Genomic DNA, 6,526 nt, shown 5'->3' with positions numbered 1-6,526 from the left:
ATTTCAGCGCCAAATTTTCCTCAGTACCAAAAGTACAAAACCCTCCACAATCCCTGTGGTTACATAAACACCCGCAGGCCGTGGACGACAGATTTATACACTGACATCATGCCCGGTTGCATCACTGTGTTGCGTGTTGCCATGGTGATGATGATGACCCCGCTAACCTCAGCAGGCTCTAGATCTTCACCTGACTGTTTGAACTGTGTGTGTGTTTATGTGTGTGTGTGTGTGACAAACCGGGAACATGCTGTATGCATGAAAAAAAAATTTTGTTGAATCCAAAATGAAATCAAGGGCTACGAAGTGAAGCAAAAGCTGAAATTTATTAAAAATTATTTAAATTGGAAGACAGAAGTTTTGAGGTCAAATACTCATTGGAATGAACTTTCTGCAGCACTAACACTGCTAAAATGTTTTAGGTTTGCCGTCGGTTTGCAGTATATTTGACAGCACTTTGAAGGACAAGGCTGCCAGTGTTCTATATTTTTTGCTTTTATCAACAAAACACGTAAATCTTTAAAAACAAGTCACATACATGCAGCTTCGGTTTTCATAGAAAGACTCAGAGGCTTCCTTAAACAGTTGGGCACCAGGGTTTTAGTAAACAGAATGGAAAATTTGTTGGGGATTATTTTTGTGCAGCAACAGGATGTAAAAAATAAACAACAATCTGACTTATTGATGTGTTTTTAACAGCAATGGAGCTCTATGGCACAGATGAATAAGACAAATCAGGCTTTGGATACCTGTTGGTACATCAATTATTAGATAGATAGATGACTTTATTGATCCCAGAGGGGAAATTAGGTTGTCATAGCAGTCCGGTATATTTGAATACAATAACATGACATGACAATAAATGACATGAAATATTGAGTCTAAAAATAGAATAGAGAAATAGAATAAAATACACTGAAGGACACTTGTGTGAAAATAAATAATAGTATATAAAATATACTATATAAAAAAGTATATAAAATTTTTTCGGAGTGCAAAAGGTGACAGGTAGATTTAGTCCAGGTGTGTAATCGTGGCTCTGACAGAGGTATATGAGTTGTAAAGTCTGATGGCAGTAGTCAGTATTTTTTAATATCATATTACTATTAGTGACTTTCATGGGATTTATTAATAAGACCATAAAGTTTCTTGAATCTTTGTATATCTCTGCAGACTTGTAGCGTGTGCACAGGAGTCTGAAGACGTCCACCGGACACACAGTGTGTTCTTCCAGTGCTTGTCTCAGATGACGTCCCCCTGTGGACAGCAAAGCTTGAGGAGACCACATACGGCTGCCACCGAGTTTCAAACAGGTATGTGAGCTCCCCCCACACTCCACCTCTCGTGTGCCTTCCATTCATCCCAACCGCTGCCATTTCAATCAGGAAACTCTTCAGACAGGACGCTCATTTCCCTGGACTCCTCTGACCTTTAAAACACAGAGAGAAACTCTGCGTCCTGGGTTATTTGTTTCAAGTTTACATTTGTATTCCTGGGCTCATGTGAGTAAAATTGCAATTGTGCAAATCCTCAAGCAGTTTTCTTTTGTGTGTGTTAAAGCATTGATCATTTCTCGCTTGCCCTCATGTTGTTCGCAGTGAGGCCGTGGTACGCCTCGTAATGCAACCGCTGGAAAGTTGATGACGGCCTCACTGACAGGCTGCAATTAAAATGCTCCTTCAGTTTAGTGTGAAATGAGAGTCTGGTTGTCTTTCCACAGCCAATTACAATGTTTGGCTGAGCTTGGTGACGACACCCTAGATAATTATAATCAGTAACCCTGTAATTACATGCAGTGACACCCAAAGTCTCTTAGGACAATAGTGAATGCTCCTGCTACATGCAAATGAGTCGCAGCATATGTGACAAGATGTGGAGAGAATGTACAAAAAGCTCCATTAAATTGTAATCATGAGGGTCTAAAGGGAAGCCAACTAATCAAACACAGTAGGGGAAGCAATAAATGGAGCCAAATCAGGGCCCAAAGTTTCATTAATTTGAAAAAATTAGAACTTGAAAGTTGAAATTTTTTGTTTGGAACTTTGAAAAATACAACATTGCGCTTGAACTGTAGAAAAAGTGGGGTTTTTTTCAGTTTAAAACAATTTTTATTCAGTTCTGAAATTCTTTTGAATAAATCACCTATTTTCAGCTTTCATTTTCATGTATATTTCAGTCTTTGAGGTCTTATTTTTTTCAGTTGCACATCGTGTTTTCAGATTCACCTTTCAAATCTTATTTTTTCAGGTTTCAGATCTTTTTTTTTGCTTTCAGATCTTTTGTTCACTTTCGGGTTTCATCTTTTCAGTTTCAAACTTTTGGCCCGGATCTGGCATGGCATCAGCTTAGAGGGGCAATCATGTTATGGCAGCATAACAAAGAAGGCTGGCTGCCTTCCTCTATCACGTTGCCTTCAGGGAACGTAGGCGCTGTGAGAAGTATGACTCCACACTTTCTATACACCATATTCACATTATGGGCAGTGAATAAAATGACGCCATTGACAAGGTTCTGTTTAACAAGTCGTTTTAAACCGAACGTGACACCAATCGCAGTATAAGAGCAATAAAATATGCCTGATTGCGCAGTTCAACAGACGTGACGTGTGACGTTTCCCACTTTTCACGTGCAACAGAGAATGCAACGAAATATTAGCTCGCGGTGATGTCGGCGCTCTCAGGGCAACCGGCAGGTTGAAATGTCAGTGCGGACGAAATTACGGTTATGTTTTTTTTTATTAGATACTATATGATATGAGAAATTATCCCAGGTGTTATAATGATGGGTAATTTTTCCAACATAGGGGCATATCTGAAGGGGAATTGGCTAAAGCTGGAGGTTAGCCATAGGACTAGCAGAGTGTAGCTACGTTAGCCGGCATATGCGGCTACTGGCCAGAGTCATGCATTGTTGTCCGGTAGATGAATACATCAAACGGCCAAAATGTCCCGTGGAAAACATGCCAGATAAAAAGGTTATTGTGTGGCGAATATAATATGTTTACACCTGAATGGATAACCGGGACCTTACTGCCCGATATAAATGACTGATAGGAACAGAAATCTTTGGAATCTGTGAATTATTGATTAAATAATAAACAAACACAGTTTGAATTATTGTACTGGCTTGATTAAATGATCAAAGTTGACTTAAATCCAGACTCCATTGACAAAAACAGTAATTTAACCAAGCAGAGAGGAGCTGGTGAGAGTGACAGCAACATGTCACGGTTTCCGCGGATGATAACATGTTTCTTAATAACCCAAAGGCTCCTGCAGTACTCGCTGCTCATACCTCCCCTCCCTGCTGACCGGGACCTGAACGTGACCCTGGGCGAACTGTCACAATCAAAGCACGTTAAATTACCTGCCTTCCGTTTCAACGATACTCCTTCCGTTTCTACTATCTCTCACACAAGCATACATTCTTCTCTTACATGCATATATTTTCCTCCGACAAACATACATTTTCTTCTTACATGTAATATTTATAATATTAAATGTGTACACACTGAATGCATATGGATAGGAACAAAATGTATGAATGTGTGAGTGAAAATTAATAGTCTTTTCAACCTGCAAGCTAGTTCAACATGCAAGCTAGCTCAGGTAGACAACTGTTAGCTTAAATTCTACATGAGATGCTCTTCTGGCCGGTGGATGTAACAAACGCACCCTTTTTTGAAGGCGGGCTGTTTAAACTGATGGTCTGTCCACTGTGGGTGTGCGGTGCTGGTGCTGGACATGGCTCCTTTCTGGGCTTTATCGCTTGAAAATACCTTTGAAGAGCAGTATAAATTAGTTCAGTACTGTTGTTGTGAGATAGCTTGGTGGAGGGTATAGGCCTGAGGTGACAGGGAACTTACACATTCTTACAGTTTGTTCTTATGCACATACAGTCAGTGAATACATTTAATATTATAAATATATGCATGTAAGAGAAGAATGTGTGCCTGTGTGAGAGAAAGTATAGTGGAAATGGAGGGCAGGTAACGCGTTGTGATTGCGATAGCGTGATAATTGCCAGGGTCATGTTGAGGTCCCAGTCAGCATGGAGGGGAGAGATGAGCTGCGAGTACTGCAGCGAGCTACTGAGATATTAAGAAACATGTTATCATCCCTGGAAACTTATTCAAATGAGTGAAACCTTTGGCCATGATTTGGCTCCAGAGCAGTCAGGGTTGTATGTGAAACTGATCCAGATGTTGCAGTGTTTCTCAAAATTTAATTAAAGGAGAATTCAAGAAACTTTTAGCTGTCAGCATCTGTTTCCTTTAACACGTCATGTGATTATGTTTACGTAATTTTCCACTGTTTATTGTTCTTGAAAACATGCTCGGCCACATCTCGAAATCTAAGACTGAGACACGAGAATGTTTTACATTTACTACGATGGATTACGTGAAAATTAGAAGGTGTTCTCCTCACTAAACAGACTCTAAAGGCAGCAAACGACTTCCTGTGTTGAAGGAGGAAATGTCAACTTACAAACACCCGCGTTAAGAATGAAGGGAAGAAGAGCAACAAGATGGACAAAAACAGTACAAGAACTGATACGTAGTGTAGAGTATTAAAATTTAATGAACAGTAAAGTATTTCATGTGCTGGTTTACAGCATTATAAGCTTGATTAGAGGCTTTTTATATGGCAACATACCCTACACTAAAAGCCTTTATTATAATATATAATATGATTTAATATCATAGGAAGCAAACTTAATGAGACAAGTGAACAAAAGCAGTGACTATCCTGTGGTTTACTTTCACCTCTGCACTGATAGGATATTAAGATAATGTCCTCATTGTTAAACATTTGGGCAACCTGTCGCTAAATGCCTTGCTTGAGGACACATAAACAAGTGGTTTTTTTTTTGTTTTTTTGAAGAAATAGGCAGGACTCATTTGGGATTTTAACCAATGAACCAACAGACAGACATTGAGCCACACAGCCAGCAAGGTTAAAGAAGAGAAAAGGTCTTGCATTTAGCTTTTCTTAAACAAGACAAATATTTGCTGTTGTTCTGTTAATAACCGCCATGACAGAGTCAGTGTCCTCCATGGTTTTTCATGCAGCTGACACTACGGCATTAAGTTTCATATGTAGAATTTGTCTCATTTCTTCAGTTTAAATGACTTCGGGACAGTTTTGGGTGCCTTCAGTCTCGTCTTCGCCACACAGCCCGCTGGGCTACCAACAGCTGCACGGAAAAACATCTTGCCAGTTGGTTTGCCTCTCTTGTCTTGGCACGTTTATCATCTCATACTGCTCATAACCAGTTTACAACTTAGATATAATGAGTGTTGCCAAAGATCAGTTGCATGTCTTATGATTCAGGCAAGCAGGTGCTGGTATTTTGAAATCCTATTAGAAAAGATTAGGAAATGCTGTTACCATGCGTCCTTCTGTTTAGATCACAAAACAACATCTGGAACGTATTATAGTATAGTGCATTACTGGAACATGCAGATCACATAGAACTTTAAACTCTCTCACACACAGACGTGTTACTGTATAGTTCTAATACTTTCCTTGGGAAAATGAGGCAAAAGTTAAGCAGTGCCAGACTCACAGAGTGTCCATTCACAATATGAGCAATTGGCTTTAGTTTGTTAATCAAATACAGAATGTACTAAAGTCTCATTTAAAATTGTGCTCAGTCTAGTGGTGCCAGCAAACACACACACATGCACAGCACAGACACACACACACACACACACATTTGATTCATCTGGTCCAGTCACCCTATGTGCCTGCTTTGTGATATGCTAAACATTCGGTAAACATTATCCAGTGCATGGTTACTGTCACCATGGCAGCATGACAACTCAAACACGGGACAGTAGTGTTATTTAATATTTGGCTGCGCATGAGCACAGCATGTTTCTATCACATAATCCTGTCACACCAGTGAAGACTTCTCCTCGCAGTCCTCCTGACTCCCTTGCACTGCTGAACGCAGCCCAGCTGTTGCTATGTTTTGGTCTTATCACACAACAACAACAAAGGATAAAATGCTCGCTGAGAACAGTTTGCCCTTAGTGCAATCACACACACACACACACACACACTCACATTTCGTTCACTGTCAGTATCACATGGGACCAGAGCAGATGCTTTTGTTGAGATTTAGGACACTTACATCACATTAAGGAAATGTATCCAGTTGAGGCAGTCGGGGCAAAACAAATCTGTTTATGTGGCTCTAAGTGAGAGCTCTGATGCCACAATAGGACTTCAGCTGTTGAGAAAATGAGGAAATTTTCATCCAGTTTTAGAACTTGAAAGCGCTGCTTCAGTCATAAACCTGAGGTCACAGTTCAGTCTCTGTCAAAACATTCAGTAGCCGACCAGAGTCCTGTCAAACACGGAAACTGCAACAACCTGCTCACTCAGAGAAATTTGCCAAAAGCTGTGAAAGAGCTGTGAAAGTCTATTCTGTTATGGTATGTTGGGAATGAAACTCAGAATGCTGTAACTGATAAACATCACAAACGAAACTTTTTCTCCGCAGACCGAAGAAACTTTTT

Source organism: Scatophagus argus, chromosome 10, assembly GCF_020382885.2.
Source record: "Scatophagus argus isolate fScaArg1 chromosome 10, fScaArg1.pri, whole genome shotgun sequence".
Lineage (NCBI taxonomy): Eukaryota > Metazoa > Chordata > Actinopteri > Scatophagidae > Scatophagus > Scatophagus argus.
Note: the sequence above shows the minus strand (reverse complement) of the source record.